The sequence below is a fragment of the Hyla sarda genome, chromosome 7 (genome assembly GCF_029499605.1).
Source record: "Hyla sarda isolate aHylSar1 chromosome 7, aHylSar1.hap1, whole genome shotgun sequence".
Lineage (NCBI taxonomy): Eukaryota > Metazoa > Chordata > Amphibia > Anura > Hylidae > Hyla > Hyla sarda.
This window is the reverse complement of record NC_079195.1, coordinates 199357968-199373745: the sequence shown is the minus strand read 5'-3', so window position 1 is coordinate 199373745 and position 15778 is coordinate 199357968. Positions and strand designations below refer to the sequence as shown.

General features: G+C 40.9%; 1 pseudogene; it reads left to right on the top strand.

Annotated features, from left to right (window-relative positions):
• Positions 1-15778, top strand: part of LOC130283205 (E3 ubiquitin-protein ligase COP1-like) — a 267537-nt pseudogene that overhangs the window by 249559 nt on the left and 2200 nt on the right.

Genomic DNA, 15778 nt, shown 5'->3' with positions numbered 1-15778 from the left:
TATTCGCGAGCAACACTACTTGTGTGGTGTAAATACTACTCTAATACTACTGTGTGAGACTGGCGTGCTAATTTTTATATGCTAATTTTCACATATGCGAATATTCGCATATGCGAAAATAAAACGCAAATATTACAAATATGCGAATGTAGCCAATATATGACGAATATTCGTCCATAAATTCGCAAAATATCGTGAATTTGAATATGGCCTATGCCGCTCATCACTACTAGACTATTAGGCAAAGCTCAGGTGTGGGTATTCACCGACTCCACAATGCAAATCCTTACAAGTAAGACCATGAGCGTGCAGCAATCACTTTAAGGATTACATTTTAGACACTCACTGTTAGATGCTTTGTAATTATTTTTTCTTTATTCAACATCTTCATAAAATTCTATAGAATTTTATGAAGATGTTGAATAAAGAAAAAATAATTACAAAGCATCTAACAGTGAGTGTCTAAAATGTAATACTTAAAGTGATTGTTTGGGATACATTTGATCCTCCTAATGCTCTGATCACAATTTACCAACTGTCCCCACAATCAGTTAGTGATTAGTGTTGAGCGGCATAGGCCATATTCGAATTCGCGATATTTCGCGAATACATGGACGAATATTCGTCATATATTCGCTAAATCCGCATATTCATAGTATTCGCGTTTTATTTTTCGCATATGCGAATATTCACATATGTGAAAATTAGCATATAAAAATTAGCATAGTATAATCATAAATGCGCATATACGAAAATTTTCAAAGAAATTTCTTATAAAACTGAATTCGCTTATGCGAAAATTAGCATAAGCCATAATTAATGTGAGCATAAATTCGTATATACGAATATTAACACATGCGAATATTCGCATATGCGAAACTTCGCTCACCAGTCTCACACAGTAGTATTAGAACCTTCTTTACACCACACAAGCTGGAAGCAGAGAGGGGGATCACTCTGATGATCACTAGTGTTGCTAATTATGTATTTTTTTTTCGCATAAGCGAATTTAGGTTTATGAGATTTTTTTCTTAATTTTCGCATTTGCTAATTTTCGTATATGCGCATTTTTGCTTATGCTAATTATGATGTATGCTACTTTTCCCATATGCGAAGCGAATATTACGAATATGTGAAAATGTGTTGCTCTCGAATATTCGCAATTCGAATTTTATTCGCGAATATCGCATATTCGCGAATATGCGCGAATATAGCGCTATATATTCGTAATTACGAATATTCGTTTTTTTATTTTATTTTTTATTTTTTTCACAGTACACATCACAGTGATCCTCCCTCTCTGCTTCCAGCTTATGTGGTGTAAGAAGGCTCTAATACTACTGTGTGAGACCGGTGTGCGAATTTTTGCATATGCGAAAGTTGCATATGCTAAATTTCGCATATGCGAATTTACACTTATGCTAATTTTTGAATATGCGAATTCCGCAAATGTTAATTTTCGCACGCGCGAATATTCGCATATGCGAAAATAAAACGAGGGTGTTACGAATATGTGAATATTCGCGAATATGATGAATATTCGTCCATATATTCGCGAATATTCGCGAATTCGAATATGGCCTATGCCGCTCAACACTAGTGAAAATTAGCACATAAAAATTAGGACGCCAGTCTCACACAGTAGTATTAGAGTAGTATTTACACCACACAAGTAGTGTTGCTCGCGAATATTCGCAATGCGAATTTTATTCGTGAATATCGCATATTCGCGAATTCGTGAAATATTCGTGAATATAGCACTATATATTCATAATTACGAATATTCCTTTTTTTTTATTTTTTTCACATCACAGTGATCATCCCTCTCTGCTTCCAGCTTGTGTGGTGTAAAGAAGGCTCTAATACTACTGTGTGAGACTGGTGCTCGAATTTTCGCATATGCAAATTTTAGCATATGCTAATTTTCGTATATGCAAATTTTAGCATATGCTAATTTTCGCATTTGTGAATTTTCTCTTATGCTATACGCGAATCGTTTGCATATGCGAAAATAAAACGTGAATATTACGAATATGCGAATTTAGCGAATATATGAAGAATATTCGTCCATATACTCGCGAAATATGGCAAATTCGAATATGGCCTATGCTGCTCAACACTAATGGTTACTGTGAAAAAAAAATTGAATAAAAAAAAATGAATATTTGTAATTACGAATAAATAGTGCTATATTCGCGAATATTCGCAAATTCGCGAATATGCGATATTCGCGAATAAAATTCGCATTGCGAATATTCGCGAGCAACACTATATAGTGATATGTTATATCCTAGAGACGTGAAAGGGAAAGGTTGAGACTTAAAGGGGTACTCCACTGGATCCCAGAAAGTTAAAAAGATTTGTAAATCACTTCTTCTATTTCTTAAATAATTTTAATCCTTCAAGTACTTATCAGCTGTTATATGCTACACAGGAAGTGTGTTTTTGAATTTTCTTTCTGTCTGATCACAGTGCTCTCTGCTGACACCTCTGTCTGACTCAGGAACTGTCCAAAGCAGGAGAGGTTTGCTATGGGATTTGCTCTTACTCTGGACAGTTCCTAAGATGGACTTAGTCTTTATTAGCATAGTCTTTATTAGGTGTGGCTATAGGAGGAGATGGGGGAGGGGGTTTGAGTCACTCCATCAATGCATCAACACCTAAACTGCATATTAAATAAAAGTCATTTTACCAGGCTACCATTATTATTATTTTTCTAACATAATGGTGAAAACCCCCTACTTCCTTATATAGGGTATGGTCACATGCTCTGTATTTGCTAGCCATTGACTTCAGTGGGTAACAAAACACTCAGCAGTAAAATAAGGCATGTTTGACCCTACCCATAAGGTAATTTGTTTTTGCAATAAAAAGTAGGTGTCTTTTTTTCCCTCATTACTAGGTTTATTGTCTCTGTAAATGGGTCTGGTGCCAGAAAGTTAAACAGAGTTGTAGATCACTTCTATTTAAAATTCTTAACCCTTACAGTACTTAGCAGCTGCTGTATGCTCCAGAGCAAGTTTTCTTTTTGAATTTCTTTTCAGTCTCACCACAGTGCTCTCTGCTGACACCTCTGTCCATGTCAAGAACTGTCCAGAGCAGGAACAAATCACCATAGCAAACCTCTCCTGCTCTGGACAGTTCCTGACATGGACAGAGGTGTCAGCAGAGAGCACTGTGGTCAGACAGAAAGGAAATTCAAAAAGAAAAGAACTTCCTGTGGAGCATACAGCAGCTGAAGGATTGAGATTTTTATATAAAAGTAATTTACAAATCTTTTTAACTTTCTGGCACCAGTTGACTTTAAAAAAATAAAATAAAAAATTCCACCAGAGTACCTTTTTAACTTGTTTGATTCTTCCAAAACTGTTCTCTAAGCAAAGTTTATAGTAGAAAGAGAAATGTCCAGCGCGGTACATGTAACTTGAAGACTAGTCTTTAAAAATCTCCATCAGGAAATGATTCAAGACCTGTGACGCGTTTCAGGTGTGATTTACACCCTTAATCGTAAGTGTTTTGTACCGTGCTGGACATTTGTCTCTTCTATATCCTTTGGTGTTGCCCTGCATCGTCTGAGTCATGGAAGGGGAAGGAGGGTGAGCTGGATGTTATCTTGGCAAAGTTTGGATGTGTGTCTCTATTGCTTTTGGCTGTCCGGGCATGCCGGGAGTTGTAGTTTTGCAACAGCTGGAGACATGCTGGTTGTAAAACACTCTCTTGTTCAATTTCTAGAATATAGGTGCAGCTATTTTTCACCTGGCTATTTAGGAATATATCCTGTCAAAAGCAATTGGCAGTTCCAGAGTTTTGACTCTTCGGAGATTTGCCCGAAATAAACATGAAGCGGCAGAAAAAGTGTGCCCCCCATGGCCTGTTCTTTCAATAATTTGTCATTGCATTTGTTTAAACACTTGAAAGCCCTTTTTTCTTCTGTTTCACACTGATGGCTTGGCTTGTAACACGCAAGGTCTTCGCCCACCGCTATGACATCATATCATTATATCATGTAATTACGTTCGCAACCTCACTCGAGCATCTGTGTTCACATTCCGGCGAATCGCGAAAAGCCTCCACAATGGAACCCATTATCCTCTACACAATGAATCACAGTTTGACCTGATTTACAGCCATGAATAATGCAGCACACACGTTCTCAGCAGCTAAGTGGTTAAGTGCCGCGCCTCCTACCCTATTGCGTTTTAGTGCAAGCACATAACCTCTTAATTGTCTTCCAGCGATTTAGTCCATTAATAACGTTGGCCTCCCCTTTTTATATTTATGTTTTTATTAGAGCTTTAGTTTCAACATTCCCTTTTATTTACAAGGCCACAACCATCACTTCTCTATATGCCTTTTACAACCTACCATCTGATGTATCAGAATAGTACGCGGACAATGGAAACAGTAATCTTTCATGATGAGAAGCGTGCCAGGGCTTCTGAACAATCCCCATCAGTTGGCAGGAGGGAGTGAGAGCTCAAACATTGTCTTCACACCACAAAACTATTAATATATAACTGAAATCCAAGTATAAGTGAGCAATACGGTCAGATTGGGTAGGAGAAGAGTCATTAAAGGGGTTGTCCAGTTATTAAAAATGTATTCCCTATCCACAGGATAGTGTATAAGTGTCTGATCACAGGGGGTCCGACCACTGGGACCCCCACAATCTCTTACCTCTGAACCCTCTAGCCCCCCCACCGTCCTACATGAACTAGTCTCTACATTGACATAGAAATCTAGAATGTGTTGGCAGATAAGAACCATTCGGCCAATCTAGTCTGCCCAATATCCTGTATATTATCAGTAGTCCTTGTCCTTATCTTATATAAAGCATAGTCTTATATCTATCCCTTGCATACTTAAATGGTCACTCATTAAAACTATTTTTAGGTTTATGCCCCAATATTAGGAAGTATTACTTTACTGAGAGAGTAGTGGATGCATGGAATAGCCTTCAGGCAGAAGTGGTAGCTGCAAATACAGTGAAAGAGTTTAAATGGTAACTCTCATTAACCCCTTAAGGACGCAGGACGTAAATGTACGTCCTGGTGCGGTGGTACTTAACGCACCAGGACGTACATTTACGTCCTAAGCATAACCGCGGGCATCGGAGCGATGCCCTTGTCATGCGTGGCTGATCCCGGCTGCTGATCGCAGCCAGGGACCCCCCGGCAATGGCCGACGCCCGCGATCTCGCGGGCGTCCGCCATTAAGCCCTCAGGTGCCGGGATCAATACAGATCTCGGCATCTGCGGCAGTGCGCGATTTGAATGAATGATCGGATCGCCCGCAGCGCTGCTGCGGGGATCCGATCATTCATAACGCCGCACGGAGGTCCCCTCTCCTTCCTCCGTGCGGCTCCCGGCGTCTCCTGCTCTGGTCTGTGATCGAGCAGACCAGAGCAGAAGATGACCGAAAACACTGATCTGTTCTATGTCCTATACATAGAACAGATCAGTATTAGCAATCATGGTATTTCTATGAATAGTCCCTATGGGGACTATTCAAGTGTAAAAAAAAATGTAAAAAAATGTAAAAGTAAAAGTAAAAAAAAAGTGAAAAATCCCCTCCCCCAATAAAAAAGTAAAACGTCCGTTTTTTCCTATTTTACCCCCAAAAAGCGTAAATTTTTTTTTATAGACATATTTGGTATCGCCGCATGCGTAAATGTCCGAACTATTAAAATAAAATGTTGATGATCCCGTACGGTTAACGGCGTGAACGAAAAAAAAAAAAAAAGTCCAAAATTCCTACTTTTTTAATACATTTTATTAAAAAAAATTATAAAAAATGTATTAAAAGTTTTTTATATGCAAATGTGGTATCAAAAAAAAGTACAGATCATGGCGCAAAAAATGAGCCCCCATACCGCCGCTTATACGGAAAAATAAAAAAGTTATAGGTCATCAAAATAAAGGGATTATAAACGTACTAATTTGGTTAAAAAGTTTGTGATTTTTTTTTAAGCGCAACAATAATATAAAAGTATATAATAATGGGTATCATTTTAATCGTATTGACCCTCAGAATAAAGAACACACATCATTTTTACCATAAATTGTACGGCGTGAAAACGAAACCTTCCAAAATTAGCAAAATTGCGTTTTTCGTTTTAATTTCCCCACAAAAATAGTGTTTTTTGGTTGCGCCATACATTTTATGATATATTGAGTTATGTCATTACAAAGGACAACTGGTCGCGCAAAAAACAAGCCCTCATACTAGTCTGTGGATGAAAATATAAAAGAGTTATGATTTTTAGAATGCGAGGAGGAAAAAATGAAAACGTAAAAATTTAATTGTCCTTAAGGCCAAAATGGGCTGAGTCCTTAAGGGGTTAAAACTAACTTTTGCTATTGCACTCCTTATGGTAAATAAACATATTTCTAATATACTCTGTCTAAATAAAATGAAGTTTTCTATGTTTTATTTGTGTTAAAAAAGCTCAAGAGCACATTTTCCCCCATCTTATACACAGACTTTGGAGCGAAGCCCAAACACAGGAAGTGCAGCCTGGAGTGCTGAGGGGGGGGGGGGTCCAACCAACAGCATATGGCAGTTAAGTGTGAGAGGAGCTATGATTGGATGAGGCTGGACACCCCCCCCCCCCCCTCAGCACTCCAGGCTGCACTTCCTGTGTTTGGGCTTCGCTCCAAAGTCTGTGTATAAGATGGGGGAAAATGTGCTCTTGAGCTTTTTTAACACAAATAAAACATAGAAAACTTCATTTTTTTTAAAACAAAGTATATTCGAAATATTTTTTATTTACCATAAGGAGTGCAATTGCAAAAATTAGTTTTAATGAGAGTTACCATTTAAACTCTTTCACTGTATTTGCAGTTACCACTTCTGCATGAAGGCTATTCCATGCATCCACTACTCTTTCAGTAAAGTAATACTTCCTAATATTGGGGCATAAACCTTTCTCCTCTAAGATAAACCTATGTCCTATTGTGATAGTTTTTCTTCTTTTAAATATCCTCTTCTCATTTACCGTGTTGATTCTCTATATGTATATAAAAGATTCTATCAAATCCCCTCTGTCTCGTCTTTCTTATACATGTTAAGGTCCTTTAACCTTTCCTGGTAAGTTTTATCCTGCAATCCATGTAATAGTTTAGTAGCTCTTCTCTGAACTTTCTCTAGTGTATCTATATCCTTCTGGAGAAACAGTCTCCAGTACTGTGCAAAATACTCCAATTGAGGTCTTATCAGTGCTCTGTACATTGGCATGAGCACTTCACTCTACTGATAATACCTCTCCCTATACACCATGAGCACTTCCCTCTACTGCTAATATCTCTCCATATACACCCATGAGCACTTCCTTCTTTCTACTGCTAATACCTCTCCCTATACACCATGTGCACTTCACTCTACTGCTAATACCTCTCCCTATACACCATGAGCACTTCCTTATTTCTACTGCTATAATACCTCTCCTATACACCGAAGCATTCTGCTAGCATTTCCTGCTGCTCTACGACATCTGGCTCCGCCAATCACCAACTGCAGCAGTGTCCCACCCCGTCCATTTTTATTAGCCAAACAACCCCTTTAATCTCCGGAACTTTGGCAATGGTTTAATTAGAAATACTCAAAGTGTATTATTTAAGATTTAAAGTGATATTGTATATTTAAGAAAATATATATTAAAATCAAGGGGTCCCAACACAGTATAGCCAGTTGCATCTTGGGTCACTGTTAGAGGTGAGCAAATTTACATGGCCTGAACCGAAATCTGGTATTGACTTGGGTTTGGTCTAAAAAAGAAAAATTCCAGGCTGATTTCATAGTGTCCCGATTGCTGCCTCCTGGAGTCCTGGACCTCAGTCTCCTACCCAGTACATTTCTATGAGGGAAGATGCGGAATGATGTGGTACTAATTGGATAGAATGGACAACCATGTCATATTTGATTTCTTTTAGCCCTTTAGAGAAGACTTTTTAGACACCCCCTTATGCCATTGTGTCCAATAGGGCATTTGAAAAAGGGTAAATTAGTAAAATACATGTGCTATAATGTTACTAAATGTTTCTTTTGAATGTATTAACTTTACAAACAGACCCGGTACATTATGTAAAGCCTATTGCGTTTACTATGATCCCTCGCATGGCTCCACACAAGCCAGAATCTAATTCTCCTCCGTGATCTTTTAGAGTTTTAGGTTATTAGAATCCGTTCTAACAATTAAGTTAAAAGTTCAGTCTGCTTTCATGAGTTGGGTATTTGTTTCTGTATTCCCTCACTATAGTCATTGGGGTTTCAGGGCGTTGTTGCTTTTATGATCACAGAAAGATCAAACCCCAGAAAGGTTAAAAGATTCATGTTAGATCAGTGCGGCTTTGTGCAATGAACGGGAGGACACTGGGATTACTGGGATTTCTTTCCTTCCGCTGTATTGGAGCTTTAAGAAGAAATAACTAGGATTCATTCAATGCAGAATGTGACCATTTCCCATGTGTGGTGATCAGTGGGTGACCTGCCTTGGCCACCACGTCTGTAGTGTAATGAAACTGTCTTGTGTGATGGGGCCGGGCAGCGTCCTTCCTTCCTGGATGTCATTTTCTCTTTCTGGTGACTACATCTCTCTGTTGGCGGAGGTGGAGAAGATGTGGTCTTTGCCCTTGTACGTTTATGTACATGTGTTTATGGGATTGTCTGTATTACATTAATGTATGCACAGTGTGATCAATCTGCTTACTGTTGGTCCTGGCATTAAAATGAATTATATTTTTACTTTATAGACTAATACAACAACATAGCTTGGGGGGGGGGGGGGGTAAAATGCAACATGCATAAAAATCTATAGAAGGACGAGATTGAATGGATTTCCCTATAATGTTAGCACACCACCTACTTTGCTGTAGAGCTTATTTGTCTTACAACCCCCCACCGAGTCTGTTCTTCCTACAATTCTTTTCTCTGCTTTAATAATGCCAAAGCTTCATGCTGTTCTGCTGCGGGACTCCTGTTTCCTTGCAGGCCTCATTTACCTATAACTAGTAATTCTCTATTATTTCTATAGTTTTCACTTAAAGGGAACCTGTCACCATAAAAATGCTGTCCAGTCTACTGGAACATATGTTGTAGAGCAGGATAAGCTCAAGCGCAAATTAATATATATATTTTAATTGGAAAATATTCTGTATAACTTATTAATAGAAATCCATGCTCCTTCTATGCATAGGAGTCCAGTAGGCATTCCTACTTGATGATTAACAACAAGCACAATTAGCATAAACCTGAAAAGGGTTAATCACTTAGTAGGACCTCCCACTGGACTCCTAATAGAGCGGGGATTTCAATCAATATGTTATAGGATATTTAAAAAAAATAAATAAACATACATTTTTCTCCTTCTGATCTATAACCCGCTGCTAGCATATTGGGCTTTGTGTTAAATGTTACAAAAGACCCTAAAAGTCTCTGATCCTGAGTTATACCCCATATTATAGTCCAGAGTTGCATTCACAAATCTGTACCCTCCAGAGCTGAAATCTCCCTATATTGTTTGCTGATTCGGTATCTGCACAGAGATTTCTGATTGTTTTACATCTTGGAAGTATTATACGCTGTCAGGATGGTTTCTGGCATCTAATATTTTTATATATCCAAAAAGGTAATCACTTAAAATATGTAATCGAAAAAGCAGTATTATTGAAAAGTATCATAATAAAAAATAATATATTAAAGAAACAATTACATGAAGGTAGTGATAGGTGTACAAAAGGTAAATAAGGCTCCTTTCACACTACCGTCTTCGCCCGGTAGGTGACGTCCCTTAGGAAGATAGCGGGAGAAAAATTGTGCATGACATGTTTTTTTCTCCCACTATCTTCGGCCGCAATAACGGGAGTTATAATGGACGTTAGAGGAATCCCATTCAAGTGAATGGGATCTTCTTTGCCCGCTAAAACTCACATTAGGCTCTGTTACAATAACGGACGTTAATGCCAGACAACGAAGCCTAAGTGTGTTATGGTCAGTATAGTGAACGTGCTGTCTTGTACACTAGCAGCCAATGTAGGTAAACAAAGCTATTGGAGGTCCCAAAAAAGGGGGAGGTAAACCTGTACCCCACAATAATAACCCTATAGATAGAAATACATTACCACAAAAAGTAACCAAGGAAAAAATGTAAAAGACCTGTGTAATCTGCAAAAGTATAGAACACAATGCAGACCACTCCACAGAACCTCTGGCACGTGTTTCGCTTGAATAAAGTGGTCAGCAACAGCTGGAGGCACTCTGGTTGGGAAACTCTGTAAGACTATCAACAGATGCTGTATTACAATTGATGCCTCACAATGACTTATCTCTGACCTACAGGATCTAGGGGCAGTGTATGTTTACAGTTCATTATTGTATGTGTGCCTGACGTCTGATGCAGTTTGCACCAACAAACTGGAGTACAAGCTTTGCACCACATTTACTATGAATTTTAGAGACACTTGTGCAGCATCCAAAAAGGGTGTAGCCTAACAGACAGGGGGGATTGCTTTAGTGCAATTTTAGGTGAACGTTTTTAAGCAGACTAGTGATTGGTCTAAACTTAGACTAGACAGTCTATTTGTGCAACTGGATGCATCATAATGATAACTCTGGGGTGTTTTTTGGACAGTTTACTCTAAGAATAGGAACGTTTTGGTATGTGGTAGCGTTGGGGATAAAGCCTTGTGGAGGTGTAGGGTAGTTAGGGTGTTGCTGTTCAGAATAGTAAAGGGCGCTGTTAACCCTTGTCACTCGTGACGCCAGGGTGTGCGTTAAATACTGTAATCTTGATAGGCCTATTGCCACCCTTCCCAATAGGTGATGCAGAAATAAAGGATTGTCCACAACCACTGTTAACTGAAAACTTCAAGGAACTTTTACTGAAGAATTTCTGTAAATGCAGCAATAGTAACAGTCCAGATAACAGAGTCTCTACAGATATGGCTTAGCAGCGATTGACAGTTGGTTGGGATCAGATAAGCTCAATTTAGCTTCTCAGAGATTTTGTACCATAGATCCGCTGGATTTAAGGGTGCGTTTAGGTCCAGTGACCTTGCGGTGAGTAGCGGGGAATTGCTTAGTATATCCGCTATGTTAGAGGCCGAGGCCATAAGGCTTTGGCCTAGTAAATCGTCTTGTAAGCTGCGGAGGTCCTAACTCTTCCAGAATCAGCAGCCCAAGAGAGTGATCAAGATGGCGCAGCTCCCTTATATGGGCAGTGGTTGGCCGTTTTGGATTGGTCCATAACAACTGTCACTCACCGTTACATTGCATTGTGGGTGAACACGTCATGAGGACCACCAAAGGTCCTTTAGCAAAACCATAGAGTTCTAAACCTAATCACGTGACCCGCAGGTCCTGCTACACTGAACAGGTAGGCATTTAAATATATATACATCTATACTTATATTTATCTGAAATCCTATGCAAATATTAATTAACCAAGGGGTGACAAGGGGATGACTATAGAAGAGGGACCCCGACGTTCCTAGGGACTCTGACTATGGGGACCTTTCCAAAGGTACAGTATGAAATACAGTACCGGGACACCACAAACCCCCTTACTTAAAACAAGTCGACCCCGATGCCTGTCCCCTAAGGCAGAGGAACTAGGACAGGATTATTAATAATTTCTATACATCCTGACAAAATCTGAATAAACATTAAACACCTTTACATTTTCTGGATACTCTGACTAGCATCTTGACTAGACAATATGAATCTATCTAGACATTAGGAAGCTATCTAGACATTTTGAAGCTGACTATACATTGATGAAGCTATCTAACCTTTAGTTTCTAGCTCCTTTGACATTTTTTATAGCTCTCTATAACATTTATGAGGCTAACTAGACATTTATATACAGCTTTCTATACATTTAGTCTCAAGCTGTCTAGACATTTTTTTTGAAATCTCACCACATTTTTCTTTTGCCACGATGAGTTTAGTACACAGAAGGGTATATTGGCTTGCCTGAGGCGCTCTACCAATAAGGTTAGCTACTAGGGTCTATCGACTACACGCTACTTACCCCTAGAACACAACAGTATAACCTACCTAGGTTACCTTTAGAAATACATGTTTAATTTTAAGCTCGCAAGAGCACCTACTGGCCAGGTAGAGCATCTCACACACAAATAAAAGAGAAGAGAAATATGAGTGTACCTAACAGTGGCAGGAATTGGGTATCAATTGGCTACAATTCCTCAATGTTCCTTGAATGTGAGATATATTTTGATTTTGGTGTATGTACTGAAGAAGAATGAGGTAGTACATTTAAGTGAGTTTATTTAAGTACCATGTGTGCAAGTACTGCTTACTAGTTAGTCTTGCTATCTTAAGGGTAGTTTTGTTTGATGAAAGGTGCTAGCGATTGGCGACTGGAATGCTACTCTCGGAGGAGCCGGGAGAGTCACCTATTTAGTAACTACTAAAACACCTTCTTAGTATCTTTATACATTTGTATGTACATGTGTACAAGAATTATTTCCTTTTTTTGTTTTTGGTGTACACGTGCATCTAGCGGACATTTTTCTGTGTACAACCTTTACCCACCTTCCATGTACACAGACACAAAGCTACTTTTTCTGTGTACAGGAACCATATACATCCTTATTATACAAGCCTACACATGTATTAACACTCCAACAAGGTTCAGGTGCATACACCTGATAAGTTCAATTTTAGCTAGAGAGTCCTATAAATATAGGGTTATGTACATAGAACGGACGTGTAAGGATCTGCAGTCCACCTACACTAGGAGTCTATATTTCACGGCTGCCCCAATCAACCGGGCATAAAACTTACGAATCTCCTACTAGCCAGGAGTCTCTTGACCTGATGGTCAGGCCCAAAGCTTGATACCTACGTTGCTGAACTTGGAACTGGAACAATCTTAGCACAGTCCTGCTAGGCACATGTCTTGAACTTGGTTACTGGAAAAACAAAATTGGTTAGCAAGAAAACAACAGACATTACTTTACAGTCCTTCAGAAGACATTTTTCCGGAATCTTCTTGTGCCTCTTGTAGATCCTCTATACCTCCCAACATCTGGAGCAGGCAAGGAGTTAATGTAACTCTCCCACACCACATTGGTGAGAGTAGAATGGGCAACAGTAGGATTCAAAGTGACCAGAGGTTTACTGGTCAGGATCAAGGTTGGTGCATAAGGTTTTAGCCTCATCTCCATATCAGGAGTGGACCAAAGCACTTTCGTCGGTACCCCGGAAGCAGGCAAACTCTCCACGTCGGAAGAGGGCCTTGGTACATATGTTGGTACCTGTGCAGGAGGCAAACTCTCATTGCTCCGAGAGGGTCTAGGTACGTACGTTGGTACCTCTGGAACAGACAAACTCTCATTGCTCCGAGAGGGTCTAGGTACGGTCTTTGGTGCCCGCAATTGATACTTTGCTGTACACAGAAGATGATTGATGTTGTGGAGGCTCCTCCTCCTTGAGTACGGTGGTGGAGGCATCAGGAGCAGACCATTTTGGCCTCAGGTTGAAGGGATCCGATTCCCAATCTGTAGACGGAAAGTGTTTGAAGGGAAGCTGTGTTGGGGCTGTTGGTCTTGTGACTGCTGCATCCTATTCTCCATGCAGGCTCTGGACAGGGGTGTACTCCACAATTTCACCCACCTCCAGGGAGTAGAACTTTTTGTGAAGATATTGCCTCTGTACTGCTCTCCGGTATACAAGGATGGTTTGCCCTGTATGGCAATCTAGGAGTGTCCCATAACCTTTGACCTTGTTGAACTTGGCCACAGTTGCTCTTCGTCGTTCTAGAGGCTCCTCCCCTTCTCGGGGATGGTCCCATTTGCGGATGAATAATGCTTCCTTTTCTTTAGTATTCTCCTGGTAACAAATTCTTTCCTCAGGAGGCAAATGCACATGCTTAGGGGCGTACAGTTCTCTGTCTCGAGCCTTTAATTTGTCCATCAACTCAGCCAGCTCGGCTTCTTGACGGGCCCTTTCCCTTTATGTGGCTGGAATTGGTGGGAGTGGCTTCCCAGGTATAGGTTGTAGAACCGCGTGCATATACTCGATGAGTCCCGGCTCGTCCCCAAAAATCCACTGGGGCAAATCTGGTGAGCACGGTCGTGCACTTGCAAAGTAGATAGAGGTATTTTAGCTTGGCTGGAGGAGGAAGAATAGGCCGCCTCTGGCGGTGTACTCACTGCAGACTCCTCCGATGGGATCTCGGCCCACAAGCCCCAAGTTCTGTGGTGAGGGGACAATCTCCCCGGCGATGCACCTCCAGGTGTCCCTGCGCTCTCTGCTGGAGGTGTGTCTGGCCAATCGTCGTCATAATCAGGCAGTGGGGGGAGATTGCAGGCCCCCTCTTAATCTAATGACAACCGCTGCAGACGTTCAGCAAGGTCAGCAAGTTGGAAAAGTCGGGGTGCGACTGCCACAACTTTCTGCTATTCCGGCACCATTGTGCTGCTCTCCGCCATGTCTGTACTCTCCGGCTCTCTGTGCAGCCTGAAGAGGTTGCTGTGTCTGGTGTCTTTTATATTGGGCTTCCCCAAAATGGCGGCCGGCAGGAAGGACGTCATTGGTGCAGCCCCGACTTCCTGTCCTCCCAGAAATGACTCCTGTGTTTCCAAGTTCCCTTTCGGTTGCGACACAGTAACTTGGCAGCCACGCCCAGGGGCGGGTTGTGGCGCAGCGCGGGACTGCTTCACGCTCTTCTCTGGCAGAAGGTTAACTCCTCCCATGCTGACTGGACCAGAGGATCGTAGCATGAATTTGTTTCGCAGTTAACACATTGCAGCAAATAAATCTTTGCCTCCCCCTTACTTTTCGCATGGCCCCTCTGTAATTTGCACCACACGCACCGTTCCTGTACACTGTAATGTGGTCTGCCACACATGAATAAAGTCTGTTACTTTCTGGGGGGGAGTACACTAGTGGCAACAGCAGTAGGAACACACCCGAATCCTGTTCGTGCGATGCCAAAAAGGCTTTGTGGTAGCATTGGGGATAAAGCCTTGTGGGGTGTAGGGTAGTTAGGGTGTTCCTGTTCAGAATAGTAAAGGGCGCTGTTAACCCTTGTCACTCGTGATGCCAGGGTGAGGGTTAAATACTGTAATCTTGATAGGCCTATTGCCACCCTTCCCAAGAGCAATAGGGGATGCAGAAATAAAGGATTGTCCACAACCACTGTTAACTGAAAACTTGCAGGAACTTTTACTGAAGAATTTCTGTACATGCAGAAATAGTAACAATCTCTACAGATATGGCTTAGCAGCAATTGACAGTTGGTTGGGATCAGATAAGCTCAATTTAGCTTCTCAGAGATTTGGTAGCATAGATCCGCTGGATTTAAGGGTGCTTTTAGGTCCAGTGATCTTGCGGTGAGTAGCGGGGAATTGATTAGTATATCCGCTATGTTAGAGGCCGAGGCCGCAAGGCTTTGGCCTAATAAATTGTCTTGTAAGCTGCCGAGGTCCTACCTCATCCAGAATCAGCAACCCAAGAGAGCGATCAAGATGGCGCAGCTCCCTTATTTGGGAAGGGGCTGGCCGTTTGGATTGGTCCATAACAACTGTCACTCACCGTTACATTGCATTGTGGGTGAACACGTCATGAGAACCACCAAAGATCCTTTAGCAAAACCATAGAGTTCTAAACCTAATCACGTGACCCGCAGGTCCTGCTACGCTGAACAGGTAGGAATTGAAATTTATACATCTATACTTATATTTATATGAAATCCTATGCAAATATTAATTAACCAAGGGGTGACAAGGGGATGACTATAGAAGAGGGACCCCGA